A 17,948-nucleotide genomic window follows, 5' to 3' on the forward strand; every position below is an offset into this window, starting at 1 on the left:
AAAAAGTACATGAGCTTCTTTTTGGGCAGATTACAGGTGTTTTCCATTGGTATCTATTCAATCAAAAAACGCCTGCACAAAAAACGCCTGTAAATCGCGGTTAAAATCGCGGTAAAAAACGCGCAAAAACGCTACGCTCAGGTGTGAATGTAGCCTAAGGCTCCGTTCACATGTCAGCGTATGGATCGCGGGCAGAACCGCCGCGATTCCACCCGCGATCCAAAAAAAAATCGCGGGACGCATTACGCCCAAAAAAGTACAAGAGCTTCTTTGGAGCGTATTGCGTCCCGCAATTTTTTTTGCGCGATGTTACCGCGATTCGGCAGGCGGAAATCGCGGCAACATCGCTCAGCGTTAGGGGGGCTATTGCAAATCACGGGCAACGCACAGGCGTCCCGCGATTTGCAATAATCTCCGGATCGCGGGCGGAATAACGGCGGTTCTGCCCACGATCCATACGCTGATATGTGAACGGAGCCTAAGGCTCCGTTCACATGTAGGCGTTTTTGGGGAGTTTTTCTGCTCTAGGATCAGCTCTCAAAACGCCCAAAAAGACAAATCCTATTCATTTCAATGGCCCCTGTTCACATCTGAACGTTTTGACGCTGTGAGCAAAACGCCCAACGCTCAAAAAAGTACATGAGCTTCTTTTTGGGCAGATTACATGCGTTTTCCATTGGTCTCTATTCAATCTAAAAACGCCTGCACAAAAAATGCCTGTAAAAACGCCTGTAAATTGCGGTAAAAATCACAGTAAAAAACGCGCAAAAACACTACGCTCAGGTGTGAATGTAGCCTTAAAAACGCCTGAAAACAATATGCTGAGGTGTGAATGGAGCCTAATGACCATGCCATTTATTTTTATTTTTTTTGTGATACGGCACTGCGTTACTTTAACGGACAATTGAGTGGTTGTGCAACATTGTATAATCAAAATAAAATGCATCACCAAATAAAATTGATGTTCTTTTTTTTTTGTTTTGTTTTTTTTTTATGTCCTTTTTTCCCCCACAAATAGAGCTTTCTTTTGGTGGTAATAAAAAGAAAAGAGAAGGCGCCTGGCCCTTTAAATAAAAGATTGTTGAACCTGCTGCCCTTTTAATTGTAATAAAACAATAAATAGGTATATATCATAGGTAAAAAGGCGCTGGTAATCTTAATATATCACGTGTTATAAAAATTAATAGGTGATTTAAAGTGTAATATATGTGATTAAAAATTGCTACAAATATATATATGATCTACTATTGGTGCAATTAGCAAAGAAAAGTGCATACCAGTGCAATTTCAATTCAGAAGTGTTTGTGCTTCTCAAAGTAAATTAATCCACAAAGGTGTGGATCAGTGAACCAATAAATAGATATATAAAGAATTCCATACAAAAATCACATAAGAATATATAAAAATATAAATATATAAATGTGCTCCAAGTAGTGTTTAAAAGTCCAGGCAATAGCATGCAATCAAAATTGTGCTTGGTGGATTCTTATTAATCCCTTCACAGTGCTCCAGGTGCTGGGATGTGACAACCGTCAATTAAGAAGTGCTTGTGCTTCTCAAAGTAAATGAATCCACAAAGGTGTGGATCAGTGAACCAATAAATAAATATATAAAGAATTCCATACAAAAATCACATAAGGATATATAAAAAAATCACATAAGAATATATAAAAAAGTATAAATATATAAATGTGCTCCAAGTAGTGTTTAAAAGTCCAAGCAATAGCATGCAATCAAAATTGTGCTTGGTGAATTCTTATTAATCCATTCACAGTGCTCCAGGTGCTGGGATGTGACAACCGTGGCCTCTTACCAGCTAGCAGCAGGTCACAAGGACCCCCAACGCCTGTGATCCCTTTATTGGGTGGATCAGACCTCTCCTCGATTGCTTGGATCTCTGGCTCCTATATTACTCGAGTTGGACCATGTAGTCCCCCCATACACATAAAGATATAGAAGAACAAATAGCCTCCAATAGTGAAATACTGTTTTATTCTCCAAAAAACATACACTATAAGGTGACAATTAGCCTCTTACTATTTGTTGTGCCCTCCTGGCACTGGGCAATTCGGCAGTACAAAATCGTTTTTTTGGGTCTTAGGAAGATATTCTCCGGGGATCTGCAGCACCCTGTATCTCCTTTCCCCCTTTCTTTGTATTGCAGCGGTGGATGTGTATCCCAGCCTCTGTTCCGAATGCCTCTGTGTGTTACTTCCGGGTTAGCATTGACCACAATGCATTTCGCTTAACGAGCGTCCTCAGGCAGTCTATGCTGGCCCTGTCAGTCACATCTTAAGTATCGCTATCTCTATTATGATTGGCCGGTGTTTAATTTTGCTTTTGCAGCAAATGTCAAATACACATAAAATAAAAGGGTCACGTAATAAATCGATACCATCTTGTTAAATATACAGATCGGCACTTAATGTCAATAAAAATAAATGAATGGCGCTACAAAAGCAAAATTAAACACCGGCCAATCATAATAGAGATAGCGATACTTAAGATGTGACTGACAGGGCCAGCATAGACTGCCTGAGGACGCTCGTTAAGCGAAATGCATTGTGGTCAATGCTAACCCGGAAGTAACACACAGAGGCATTCGGAACAGAGGCTGGGATACACATCCACCGCTGCAATACAAAGAAAGGGGGAAAGGAGATACAGGGTGCTGCAGATCCCCGGAGAATATCTTCCTAAGACCCAAAAAAACGATTTTGTACTGCCGAATTGCCCAGTGCCAGGAGGGCACAACAAATAGTAAGAGGCTAATTGTCACCTTATAGTGTATGTTTTTTGGAGAATAAAACAGTATTTCACTATTGGAGGCTATTTGTTCTTCTATATCTTTATGTGTATGGGGGGACTACATGGTCCAACTCGAGTAATATAGGAGCCAGAGATCCAAGCAATCGAGGAGAGGTCTGATCCACCCAATAAAGGGATCACAGGCGTTGGGGGTCCTTGTGACCTGCTGCTAGCTGGTAAGAGGCCACGGTTGTCACATCCCAGCACCTGGAGCACTGTGAATGGATTAATAAGAATTCACCAAGCACAATTTTGATTGCATGCTATTGCTTGGACTTTTAAACACTACTTGGAGCACATTTATATATTTATACTTTTTTATATATTCTTATGTGATTTTTTTATATATCCTTATGTGATTTTTGTATGGAATTCTTTATATATTTATTTATTGGTTCACTGATCCACACCTTTGTGGATTCATTTACTTTGAGAAGCACAAGCACTTCTTAATTGACGGTTGTCACATCCCAGCACCTGGAGCACTGTGAAGGGATTAATAAGAATCCACCAAGCACAATTTTGATTGCATGCTATTGCCTGGACTTTTAAACACTACTTGGAGCACATTTATATATTTATATTTTTATATATTCTTATGTGATTTTTGTATGGAATTCTTTATATATCTATTTATTGGTTCACTGATCCACACCTTTGTGGATTAATTTACTTTGAGAAGCACAAACACTTCTGAATTGAAATTGCACTGGTATGCACTTTTCTTTGCTAATTGCACCAATAGTAGATCATATATATATTTGTAGCAATTTTTAATCACATATATTACACTTTAAATCACCTATTAATTTTTATAACACGTGATATATTAAGATTACCAGCGCCTTTTTACCTATGATATATACCTATTTCTTTTGGTGGTATTTGATCACCTCTGCGATTTTTATTTTTTGCGCTAAAAAAACAAAAAAAAGAGCAACAATTCTAAAAAAAAAAAAAAAAAAACAATATTTTTTACTTTCTGCTTTATAACATTCCCAATAAAAAAAAAATGTACAAATCAAAATTTCATCATTTTAGGCCAATATGTATTCTGCTACATATTTATTGTAAAAAAAAAAATCCAATAAGTGTATATTGATTGGTTTGCGCAAAAGTTATCGCTTCTACAAATTAGGGGAAAGATTTGTCATTTTAATTTTTTTTTTACTACTTATGGCGCAGATCAGCAATTTTTTGCGGAACTGTGACACTACAGCGGAGAGATCGGACCCCTAACTGACATTTTTGACACTTTTGGGGGGACCAGTGACATTACTACAGTAATCAGTGCTAAAAATATGCACTGTTACTGTACTAATGACACTGGCAAGGGAGGGGTTAACACCAGGGGCGATCAAAGGGTTAAATGTGTCCCTAGGGGATGCTTTCTAACTGTGGGGGGGGGGGGGCTTGCTGCATGAGCCCTGTGTTCATAACTGACAGAACAGCAGTCTGCCATGTTTACTGGACCTGCTGATTGGCTCCCCCTGTAGCCAATCGGCACATGCCCCCACTAGCAGTCCTGCGAATCGATGTACAGTTACATTGTTTCACGGGACAGAGCCGACACAGTATATGTACTGCTGGCAGTCTGCAAGTGGTTAAGAAGCCTAAATCACATTCCCAGCCATCATGGTTACTTTCCAAACCAGCACAAGATCGCCCACATTCAGTAACCTCTACCCTTGACCACCTTATTACCGGACTCTTTCACCCCCTCCCCTCCTGCCCAGGTCAATGTTCAGCTTTCAGCGCTGTTGCACTTTAAATGACAATTGTGCTGTCATGCAACACTGTACCCATATGACATTTTTATAATTTTCTTTACACAAATAGAGCTTTCTTTTGGTATTACCACTGAGTTGGTTTTTTTTGCTAACGAAACAAGAAAAGACTAACAAAGAAACATTTTTCTTTGTTTCTGTTATAAGCTGATGAGGCTGCATTGATAGCCACTGATAACTGGCACTGATGAGGAGGCACTGATGGGGACTGATGAGGCTGCACTGATAACCGACACTGATGAGCACTGATGAGGAGGCACTGATAAGGAGGCACTGATAACCGACACTGATGGGCACTGATAACCAACACTGATGAACACCGATGAGGCGGCACTGATGGGGACTGATAGACACTGATAACCGACACTGATGAGGAGGCACTGATGGGCACTAATAACCAACACTCATATGCACTGATGAGGAAGAGTTAACATTGATAAGGCTGCACTGATAATCAGGGCACTAATGGTCAGATCCTTGATTATCAATGTAAATTATGTACTTGTGGCACTACTTTCGCAGGAGCTACTTAAGTAATTGTGCCTGTGTCTCCCATTGATTATTCCAAAGCCAGTTACAGGGTATTTTCACACAGCCAGGTGCACACACTCTTCCACTCATTTTCTCCAATAACCAGTCTAGGGGATATTTTTTATGTTTTATTTGGAGAACTTGGATAGGAGAGGGGAATTATTAGAATACTCCAAATTAACTATTCACAAGCAAGGACAACTTCTTCAATAGAACTGTGTAGAAGACTGCCGGTAAAATTATGCAGCAGTCTGTGCAAAATAAAGCAAGTCCCTTTGTAGCTAAAGGAATCTACTGGACCTTGCTTCTTCAGGACACTAACCAGTGTCCCCTTTAGCTTTCACCCAGTATGCTGACTTCTAGCACCAAGAGGGGGATTTTAGCAACAACAGTCTCTGGGATCCCTTTAGGGGGTCTGTACTCACAAGGCCCTGGCCGCAGGTCACTTTCCTCCATGATATATGACAGGATTCCTTGACACTCTCTCTCAGCCAGCTTGCAAGAGAAACATGGGTTTCAGCTTCAGTGTTTCAGGCCCTCAGGTCTCCTACCTGAGGCCACATGGCAGCCTGTGCTGGAGTGAGGCAGCAGCCCTCTTCCCAACTCGACCTCTCCCTGTAAAGGTGGACTGGACCACAAGCCCATTTGCTCTTCAGATATAAATACAAGTACCCAGCATGCTTTGGGCACATCCCCTTCTAATTGGTCAGGGCTGCTAGGTTTCCACCCACTCTAGCACCTACCTAGGAGGACGCAACTCACTGTGCACTGTCTCTGTGTGAGGGAAGGAAAGCCGATAACAGGCAAGACTGTTTACATGTGACCAGCTGCAATTTGATCACATGGTAAAGGGCCACTGTGATAGGCACTTTACCCCAATCTGTGATCTGCTGTGTCCAAGAGACACAGCAATTACAGACACTTCCCGATAGGTCCAAGGGGACACGCAGAATAAGCATTCTTGGGAGGACGTCCAGGGATGCCGTCCGAGAACTGGAGAGCACGCTGTAGCCGTATATCGGCTCTAATGCGGTGGTCAAGTGGTTAAAGGACTAGTTTATTTTTTTTTTTTTTTATAAATCCTCTACCCCAAGTGCCCACTGCCTACCAACCTACTCCTGTGGTGTCTACATCTCAACCAGTAACCATGCAGTCTGACATTAACATCCCAAAGGCTTGAATGTAGGGGTTGTCACCTTTTTTTCTGGCAAATAGAAATGGAAATAAACCCATCGATTTAACGGTTTAAAAAGCAGTTACATTCACGGCATGCCAGGAATGCTAAGACAAGGTTCACACTTATGCAAATAGGATGCGGGTTTCTTTGCATCTATTTCGTATGACTGGAAAGTGTGACCATCTCTCAATCTAGCCAGGGTGTCCGCGGTCCAAATTGCAGAAGGGTCCTGTGCGTCTTCTGGTCCGTTTCAGGTGCAAATTCAGCCAACAATTCGGACCTGATTGGCACCGGAAACAGTTAACAAAAACGTACCGGATCCCCTGCTGTGAGCCGCGGCCGCAGCATGTGTAAACCCAGCCTAACTGTCACATTTGCTTGTGTTCTCAACCAAACAGTTAAACCATCAAATGGCAGGAGGCGTGGTTTGCCGTGGAAGAAGATGGCCACCTAACCTTCAAGCTCTAGCAGACAGCAGCCACAATCAAGCTCCATCAGAAGCTCCTGATGATCAAACGTGCTCTCAAAAATGGGGACCTCATCTCGCAGCAACTCAGCCACCAGGTCCCGCTCTCCCTGAGACGCTAGCGGGTAGATAAGCCAAGATATTTTCCGGACTCAGGCAAGCAACATCACACAGTGGTAACCTCTTCTCCAACATACATTCTTGTCCTAATATCTCCAAACCCCACTGAACACCTCCGACTGTACCGCACAAACAGTCCACATACCATCTGGATAAGCGAGCAGGTTCTCATCTGTCACCAGATATTTCTCTCCTGAGTGTGACTCTCTTTTTCTACCCTCTCTCTCCAGTCTACCCCACCCCATCCCCCCCCTTTTTATTTTTCATCTGCTCGTTTCTTTCCTTTATCTTTCCCCAACCCCCCTTCTTTCTCCCCCATCCCGGACTGGTTAACTGGAACAACTTAATCTCTGCTCTTTATATTCTTGGTGCTGAGCAGAGACACGCAGTCTACATGACCATGAATTCCACGGTGTCCACTGGTGACAAATCGACCCTCAAAATCATTTTGCCCAAGGCCTCAACACCCAAGAAAGGCAATCCCAACTGCTTCTTACAATGCACAAAAAGCAAGCAAATATTATCTTTATCCAAGAGACGCATTTTCTGTAGAGACTCCATTCCTAGGCTCACAAATCGCTATTTTCCCACAGTACACCATGCAACCAACCAACCATCTAAATCCAAAGGGGTCTCTAAACCCCTAGCCAAACACTGCCCGTTCCAACTCTCTGACTCATTTTTCGACGAGGAAGGCAGATACAGTATCTCTTTTTAAAAGGAATGTGTCACGGTTAAATGGTTACCTTAGCCAACGTTTATGCACCTAACGGCCAGCAGGTCCCCCCTTTTCTCGAGCATTATCTCAAAAACGTACCACATTTCAAGACGGTATCTTAATTCTAGGAGGCGACTTCTATGTCTCTTTAAACTCTCTCTTAGATACATCCAATGGCGCATTCCACCATCCCATACACAGCCTGACGTACATGATTCTTGGCGCACACTTCACCTTAACGGCAGAGACTATACCTTTTTTTCATACCTGCATCAAAGTTACTCCAGGCTTGACTATCTATTCATCTCTCAGGGGGACCTACCCATGCTCCGCCAAGCTTGCATAGACCCGATGTTCCTCTCAGACCACCATCTCATCTCAATCTCCATAACATTCTCAGGTGCCCCTACTCACCCTCCAATTTGGAGGCTAAATCCCTCCTTACTCACGGATCCCAATACTTTGGCTGATGTTAAATTACATCTCAAACTTTATTTCTCAGAAAATAACTTCCCAGAAATTTCTACGGTGACCAACTGGGAAGCTCACAAATGCGTAATAAGGGGCACCCTCATTGCCGCTGCTGCCAAATGTAGGTGTGAAAGGCAGATGCACATGAAGGAATTAACCTTCCGCATCTATAAGTTAGAATGCTTACACAAAAGACTACAACCTTACAAGAATTACTACAGGCTAGATCTGACTTTTTGGAAGAAATAGACAAAAAAATAAAACGCAACTACATCCTGTCCCAAAAAAATTTCTAAAAATATGGGAACAAATTGGGCAAATTCCTGGCAAGAGTGTTACAATCTAAGAGAGTGGCCTCGACAATTCATTCCTTGATCGACTCCTCAAGTCGTAAATTTACCTCTACCACTGAAACTGAAAAGCAATTCGCCCAATATTAAACTCACAACTATATAATCCATCCCCCACAGAACCAACTAAGGAAAACACATAGAGGATCCAGCTAATTACAGACTTCCTGCAGAAATATAGCTCCAAACCGATATTAGAGACAGACGCACGGGATCCAGGTGGTCCCTTATCGGAAGAGGAAACCAAACTAGCTCTCAAACAAATAAAACCGGGTAACAGTCCAGGTCCAGATGGACTAACAGTGGGCTACTAGAGAACCTACACAGACATTCTCCTCCCCCACTTCTTAAAAGCTTTCAACTCTCTATCTTCCCGAACAATGTCACCTCAAGACCTCCTTGGGGCCCACATTGCTGTGATCCCCAAACCAGGGAAGGATCCCTCCATAGTTACCAACTACAGACCAATTTTACTACTAAATGTAGACCTGAAATTGTACGCCAAAATACTAGCAAACCGTCTACTGCCCGTATTACCTAAACTGATTTCTTGGGATCAAGTTGGCTTCATACCTGGCAGAGAAGCAGGGGACAACACCATAGGGCAATAATATCAATCACTGGCTAACTTCTAAACACCAATCAATTTTTTCCTCTCTCTAGATGCTGAGAAGGCATTTGATAGAGTGGCCTGGGACTATATGATGGCTGCACTCAAAGCCATTGGTCTCCCGGAAAGGATGCTACACTTCATTCTCGTGTCATACTCCACACCCACAGTGAAGGTCCGCGTAAATGGCAACCTATCGAATTCCTTCTCAATCACGAACCGAACAAGCCAGGGATGCCCCCTATCACCCCTAATTTTCGTCCTCACCCTTGAGCCACTACTCCGCCGTCTTAGAACAGACCCTGATATTAAACGCATTCGGATTGCCAACCAAACCCATAAGTTGGCCACCTTTGCGGACAATATTCTCTTATTTCTTTCCAAACCGTTTATTACGATCCCCAACCTGCTTAAAGTTTTCACCACTTTTAAACTTCTAACTAACTTACAGATTAACTTCTCCAAATCAGACGCCTTGAATATTTCACTGACACAAGATGTTCTTAGTCAATGCAAATCTAACTTTCCATTTAAATGGAACAGAGACACAATCACATATTTAGGTATCCAAATACCCTCTAAGCTCTCTGATTTATACACAAAAAACTTTCTTCCGTTAATACAAAATATACATCGTGATCTAAAGTCATGGTCTACCGGTTTCTTCTCCTGGTTTGGTAGAGCCACAATCATGAAAATGAATATCCTCCCTAGAGTATTATACAATGCCTTGCGAAAGTATTTGGCCTCCTTGAACTTTTCGACCTTTTGCCACATTTCAGGCTTCAAACATAAAGATATAAAACTGTAATTTTTTTTTGAAGGATCAACAACAAGTGGGACACAATCATGAAGTGGAACAAAATGGGAAACCATATACACATCAATTCACAAGGGGTCAGAAAATGTTTATATGCAAGAGAATGGTTTCAAAATCTTTCCAGGTGGTACAAAACACCGCTTAGACTGCATAAGATCTCACCTTCACTATCCCCCCAATGTTGGCGTTGTAACGAACAGTTGGGATCGCTTTTACACATCTGGTGGTCCTGTTCCAGAATACAACCATTTTGGAAAGAAGTCCACAGGTTTACGAACAAAATTACCACCCTCGCACTGGATTTCTCTCCAGCACAATTGTTGGTACACCACTCCACAATCCCAAAATCAAAATATGTTCCCTCCTTAGCCATGCATCTTGTGAATGCAGCCAAGTTATGCATCCCTGCCAGACGATGGTCCCCAGATCCTCCAACCATGACGGATTGGTTTAAACATGTTCAAAGAACTGCAGAAATGGAGGAGCTTGTTCATCAATCAAAAGACACCCCCTGCAAATTCAGAAACACATGGTCGTGTGGCTGCATTTCATCACAACAGATGAATATACTAACTATCAGACATTGTTGTCCAGGCCTTTTTCGGAAGGGAGAGAATAGAAGACACAATGCCTTCCTCTCTTACCCTTCCTCCTAACACCCTCTAATAGCATTCCTATTTTCCCTCTACTTATTTTCTATTACTTCTTTCTACACATACCCTCACGCTTCCCTCATCACCGCACATTCCATGACCAACAAAAAAAACTGAAAAATTATATTTATAAGTTCCTAGGCCCCCTAATTACCAATAAGTCTAATACACTATGTTCCTTTTAGTCAGTCACTTCTACCCCCTTTTCCCTTCTGTTAAAAACAGATGAAATGAGACCTTATCTAAACGCTACCTTCGATATGACACTAGTACCAGTGTGTGTGTCATATTGTTTTATACAACTAATGTAACAAGATATTCTGTGCTGACCACTGTTATTAAAGCTGCTGCCCATGCAACTATGTTTTCTACTGTTGTAAGTTCTCCTTTAAAACCTAATAAAAATTCAATGGAAAAAAAATGATAACCTCTCCCAATACCTTGCAAGGTCCTCAAAGTCCTTTTAAAACACTCTGATTTTTCTGGGAGTTTATTTAGCACAGGAGAAGAGCAGCTATAGGTTTTTGTACTTAACAGCCACACCCTACCAATGATGTGCCTAATATGCCTGGTCTTGAATTATATAATTTATCTTCTACTAATTATATAAGAAGTTGGATTCATGATGACTTCTCGATGTATGCCAATTCTTGTCCTGATCAAACATGTTCCCTCATGTTAACCTATTATCTGCTCTCCACTTCCACAAGGAACTTTTGCCTCCTGAAATACATCTAAATCATCTCTTGTATACCAATCTGGTTTTCTGGCATAAAAATCAATAATTGTTGTCTTTTGAATAGCCTAACTTCACTCTGCCTCCAGCTGTGGCAGAAACCTGTTCTAGAATCCACAGGATTGTCCATTCTCAAAATGTGACAAAATAAAGGCAGGGGTTAAGTAAAATTTCTTAGCTACCTTCTTGCTGTATTCCAACCCAGATTGCTCCTTTCTTTTTTTAGAAGACTTCTAGACTATTTCCAGACAGCCTCAACAAATGGATTCACTTCTTTCCCAATATTTCTATTAATGCACTCTTAATTTGCTGCCATTGTTTTGGAGAACTATCAAAGTCACATACTGTAGTATCCATAAACGATGCTCAGAATCAGTGGTGGCTGGTGAAGTTTTAAGATGGTGGGGCGCAAGACCCCGCCCTTCCATTTTGACCCCTCCCATTTCTCAGAAGCCCCACCCCTTATAGACTCCACCCATTTTGTACCCTGTATTTTGCTTGCGTGAACAAATTCTCCCAATATATCACATATTAAGGGGTCCATCAGTACTAGTATATCACATAATAGGGAGCAGGGGCCCTATTATGGGATATACTGTGAGAGACACCCTATTATGGGATACACTGACTGAGAGTGGCACAAACCCCACAGTACAGACCCCCCCAGCACAAACCCCTCAAGCACAAACCCCACACAAACCCCTCAAGCACAAACCCCCTAGCACAAACCCCACAGTACAGGCCCCCTAGCACAAACCCCACAGCACAGACCCCCTAGCACAAACCCCACAGTACAGGCCCCCTAGCACAAACCTCACAGTACAGGCCCCCTAGCACAAACCTCACAGTATAGGCCCCCTAGCACAAACCCTACAGTACAGACCCCATAGCACTAATCCAACAGTGCAGGCCCCCTAGCACAAACCCCACAGTACAGGCCCCTTAGCACTAGTCCCACAGTACAGACCCCCTAGCACAAACCCCACAGTACAGGCCCCCTAGCACAAACCCCACAGTACAGACCCCCTAGCACAAACCCCACAGTACAGGCTCCCTAGCAGAAATCCCACAGTACAGGCCCCCTTTCAATGCAGTGACCAGTATACATGCCCCCTTTCAATGTAGTGACCAGTATACATGCCCCCTTCAATGTAGTGACCAGTATACATGTCCCCTTCAATGTAGTGACCAGTATACATGCCCCCTTCAATGTAGTGACCAGTATACATGCTCTCTTCAATGTAGTGACCAGTATACATGCCCTCTTCAATGTAGTGACCAGTATACATGCCCCCTTCAATGTAGTGACCAGTATACATTCCCCTTTTAATGCAGAGACCAGCGTGCATGCGTGCCCCCTTCTAAGCAGTGTGTGGGCCCCCCCCCTTGAGGCATCACTTCACTTACCTCACACTGGTGCCACTGCCGTCACTGTGCCTGGCGTGCTGCTCGGGACTCGGTCGGACGTCTTCTTCCTCCTCGACCTGCATGCGCGCCGTCACCGTGCCTGGCGTGCTGCTCGGGAGTCGACTCGGGAGACTCGGTCGGACCGGACGCCTTCTTCCTACATGCGCGCCGCCCGCTGCCCTCCTCTTTGACGGCGGGCGGGAAGGTGATGTCGGGACGGTGCATGACTAACGCACGCACCGCCCCCCACACAACGTCACCTGGGATGTCCTCTATGATTGGTCCAGGCTGAAGACTGGACCAATCACAGCAAATCACCACCCCCACCCCCCCCCCCATAGCCACCAGTTAGTCCGGCGCCCCTAGTGGGCTGAAAATTGTATTTTTTTTTCCTTTTTTTTTTATTGGGCCACAGGTACTTATGCAGCTAAGGACTGGGCCCAGGCATGGGCGATGGAGGTTCATGTTCATAGTAAAGCTGGGCAGTCTTGCCGGGGTCCAATTCACGGTAAGAGGGAAGTGATGCCACGGATAAGGGTGCTTGGTGTGAAGGGTCCAACTTCCTTGAAACTAAGGGTGAAAATCAACTAAGACTGTTATGGCCCACCTGTCGCCGTTTGCCATGGTAGAGATAGGATCAACTGGATGTGAGTTGAATGTTGGTGTGATTCTAGCTTAGGAGATGGCTCAATGACAGAAAAGGTTACTAGCTGGCCGGTTGGAATTCCGCGGATTCAAAGAGATATCTGTGGGTGCGGTCGCGGCTGCAGGAAGGAAGACCATTTGTGATAGAACTTAGTGGAGTTGTGGGGGTTAGAGGTTTTAATGTCCAAGGCTTCCTTATCGCAGAGTTGTTGAAGGCCTGTCCTCAAGTCTCTGAGCGTGGGGGGAGAGTGTTGTATCCATTTGGTTAGTATGGTTCTTCTGGCTACCATATAACACGTAGACAGCCAAAGTTTGTGGTTTGTAAGGATATGGGTCTGTGGCTTGGAGAGCTTTTGTGTTACCACTTCAAAATGTCAGGAAAGCAGGAGATATGGGTCCATGTGGAGAGCTAGGCCCATTAAAGAGGCCACAAACAGTTCCACTTTAGTCCAAAAGGACCGGATTAGAGGGCAGCTCCACAATCTATGTGCAAGAGTTGGTTTGGGTGAATCACACAGAGGACAACAGGTAGAAGGAGAAGGAGAGCTATTGCGGGGGTAGGGGACATAGCTGCGGTGGAGAATCTTGAATTGTTGTTCTCTCCAAAATTCATTAGTTATGTATTTGCAGGTGGTGAGGTAGCTGGAGAGGATAAGGCTATGTGCAGCTTGGGTGGGGAAGTCTTTGTCCCATGGAGTGGAGATGAATGCTGGTTTGGATATTGCTGGGTGGGGCAGTAAGCATTGGTTGAGATCTGAGATTTTGTGGAGACTGAGCTCTAGGAAAGTATCAATAACAGTCTTTTTAAAATGCAGTCCTGTCATGGGGCAGATTTTAACCACAAAGCTAGTTGCTTGGAGGATGCCCAGCAAATGTCGTTTGGGTAAGTCAAAGTGGGTCAAAGTGTTGGGCAGCCCAAGAGGTTTTTCTGAGACTGGGTCAAAGAGATGTACGAAAAGGAAGATACTCTTAGAAGGCCAAACGTTAAAGGGAGGGTGTTGCTGGGCCTATGGAAACAGTGGATGACCCTGCATGGGTAGGTGAGGTGACATTGAGGGGAACACCTGAAGTTTCTTCATTAATTCTCTCCACGTTACAACCGTGTCCCATATTGAAATAATGTTCTTGAGGGAGAGCGGGAGATCCCTGTGTCCACAGTGCAGCAAGGCCGATAAGTCATAAGGGGCAACCATTTGGGATTCCAGACGGTAGTTGGAATATCTTGAAATTTTGCCAATCCAATCCAATCCCACTCTGAGTAGACAAGCTAGGTGTAAGGTTAACCGGATTTCCTCCACCAGAAGGCCAGTACGGACTTTCGCTCACACCCGTGCACATTGCACACCTGCACTCACCAATTAGCATTTGGCTCCCAGTGGCCTATTTAAACTGCTCTAGTACTGTGAGCAGTTGCTGAATGGTCTTCAGCTTGTTCCCGTGGTTCTGAGACCTGATCTGTTGTTACTACTCACCTGTGTATGACCCGGCCTGCCTTTGGACTTTGCCTCTGCCCGTGCTCCTGCTCTGTTGCTTACTACCCTGACCTTGGCTTGCTTAAACGGAACTGATCTGCCTGCTTACCCTGTACCACGCTGCCCGGCTGTTATCGACCTTGGCTTATCTTCTGGACTTGCTTGCTTGCTGATTTGGTACCTCACTGCCCAGCTTCCGCTGGCTACTGCTCCCACGCTTTGGTGCCAAGCTGCCACTGCACCCTGCTCCAAGGACTGCGACTACCAGCTGTACCCACCTACAGAGTGAACACCACCAGCTAGCCGCTACGGCACTCGTGCCACTCCTTGCCTTACACTCTCTGTTCCCACCTTCAGGAGTGTCAGGCGGGAGGAGCAAGAGAGGCCTCCACAACATTCCAGTCTTCACCAGGTACGTGATAGTACCATTCAGCCATGACTGAGACTGGAGGAGGCTCCTCTCTGCTTGAAGCGGTGTGCCAACAAATCACAGCCTTAATCCAAGTAGTGACCGGACTCCAGGAGAATTACTTCCAGATTGAAGGTCGTTTACGCTCCCTGCCCATTGTATCTCAAGCTTCTGTATCTGGCACTTCAACTACTGTTCCTGCTCCAGCTCCTGTACCTACAGTAATGGTTCCTCCCCCGGAGCTTCGGGTACCTACCCCGGAACGCTTTTCAGGAAATCGCTATAAGTTTCGGGCCTTCCGCCATGCCTGCCAGTTGTATTTGGAGTTACAACCACGAACTTTCTCCCTTGAATTTACTAAGGTCGGCTTTGTCATTTCTCTCTTGCGTGAGGAACCACAGTCATGGGCTCATCAGCTTCTGGAAAAGGCCAGCCCAGTTCTTGCATCAGTCTCTTCCTTCTTTGAAGCCATGGCCCAGATCTATGATGATCCCCAACGGACCTCCACAGCAGAAGCTATTCTACGTAAACTCTAGCAAGGGCTTCAGCCTGTGGAGGACTATGTTGTTAAGTTCCGCAAATGGAGTTCTGACACTGCCTGGAACGATGCAGCCTTGCAGTATCAGTTTCGTTTGGGTCTTTCAGAGGCTCTTAAAGATGAACTTGCCAGACTAGATCCACCAACTACGCTCTCAAACTTGATCCAGCTTGCTATTCAGCTTGATCGCAGAATCCGAGAGAGGAGGGCAGAAAAATCTGGCAACATTACACCTACATGGACACCAGCAGCACCTGTATCCCCAGCTCCGCCACCATCCTCTTTCATGGTGGAGTCTGTTCAGTTGGGACTTTCTCGTTCACCTCTGTCAGCCAAGGAAAGACTTAGACGCAAGCAGAACAACTTTTGCCTTTACTGTGGGGGCATTGGTCACTTTCTGTGTGACTGCCCGATAAGACCACGTAAGACTGTCCTTATTTCTGATAATTCCAGATATCCCCTGAAGAGCATCTCCTCTCACCTTTTGCTGACTCTCTCCCTGCAGCTACCTGGAGGGAGCATCCAAACTCAAGCCATTATTGACTCCGGGGCCTGCAGTTGTTTTATGGACTATTCATTTGCTGAACAACACAAGGTCCCACTGCAAGCTAAAATGCAGCATCTGAAGATTCATTTGGCGGATGGCTCAAATCTCAAGTCAGGTCCTATCACACAAGAAACTTGTCCGCTACTGGCAGTAACCTCCTCTAATCATTCAGAATACCTAACCCTGGACATTATCCCATCACCTTTGTTCCCCATCATCCTGGGCATTCTGTGGTTGCAGGCACACAATCCCCAAATAAACTGGGAGTCTGGAGCTGTTTCATTCCCTACCACCTACTGCCAGCAACACTGTTTTCCCAATATGGTCACTACCTCGGCCCCCCTTATGGAACTGCAACCAGAGACTTCAGTTTCACAATATGTTCCATTAGTTTACCATGATTTCTTAGATGTTTTTGATAGGAAGAATGCTGAGGCCTTACCGCCCCATCGACCGTACGATTGCCCAATTGAACTGTTACCCGGGGCCGAGATTCCATTCGGACGTATTTTTCCCCTATCAGAACTTGAGCTTGAGACATTGAGCCTATACATTAATGAGAACCTAGAAAGGGGATTCATCCGTCCATCCACATCCCCCGCTGGGGCTGGAATATTTTTTGTTGAAAAGAAGGATCACACCCTGAGACCCTGTGTGGACTATAGAGAGCTAAACAAAATAACAATTAAAAACAGATACCCTCTTCCTCTTGTTCCAGAACTTTTCCAGCGGTTCAGAACAGCGAAAGTGTTCACAAAGCTTGACCTTCGAGGTGCATATAACCTAGTAAGGATCCGGAAGGGGGATGAATGGAAAACAGCTTTCGGGTCCCGCTTTGGGCATTTTGAGTATTTAGTCATGCCCTTTGGACTGTGTAATGCCCCAACAACGTTCCAGCATTTTGTCAATGATATCTTTAGGGACTTCCTTGACCTTTTCATGATTGTGTACGTTGATGACATACTCATATTCTCCCCTTCCATTGAAGAACACAGGCTGCACGTTAAAAAGGTCCTCAACCGTCTCTGGGAACATCGGTTATACGCAAAGGCTGAGAAGTGTGAATTTGAGAAAGAAACAATTCAGTTTCTGGGGCTTATTATCGCAACATCAGGCATTGCCATGGACCCACAAAAAGTTAGTGCCATTCTTGAGCGGCCAGTGCCAGCAGATCGAAAAGGAGTCCAGAGATTTGTTGGATTTGCTAACTTTTATCGTAAATTTATCAAGAACTTCTCAGCTATCATCAGCCCCATCACACAGCTTACTAAACAAAACACCCGATTTCAGTGGACTCCGGCAGCGCAACTCGACTTTGATAAATTAAAAGCTCTCTTTACATCAGCACCAATTCTGCAACATCCTGATCCTGCATTACCTTATGTCCTGGAAGTCGATGCCTCGGAAAATGCAGTTGGTGCTATCGTATCTCAACGACAAGGTGCTAAGTCTCTTCTACATCCAGTGGCTTTCTTCTCAAGAAAACTCAGTCCATCAGAGAAAAATTATGATGTGGGAGACCGTGAGTTACTCGCCATCAAGTCCGCTCTGGAGGAATGGCGTTATCTGCTTGAGGGAGCAAGTCATCCAATCCTGATTTTCGCGGATCACAAAAATTTAGAGTATCTCCGTACAGCTAAGCGCCTAAGACCCCGTCAGGCCAGGTGGGCCTTATTTTTTTCA

Source organism: Pelophylax lessonae (genome assembly GCF_965119305.1).
Source record: "Pelophylax lessonae genome assembly, chromosome: 2".
Classification (NCBI taxonomy): domain Eukaryota; kingdom Metazoa; phylum Chordata; class Amphibia; order Anura; family Ranidae; genus Pelophylax; species Pelophylax lessonae.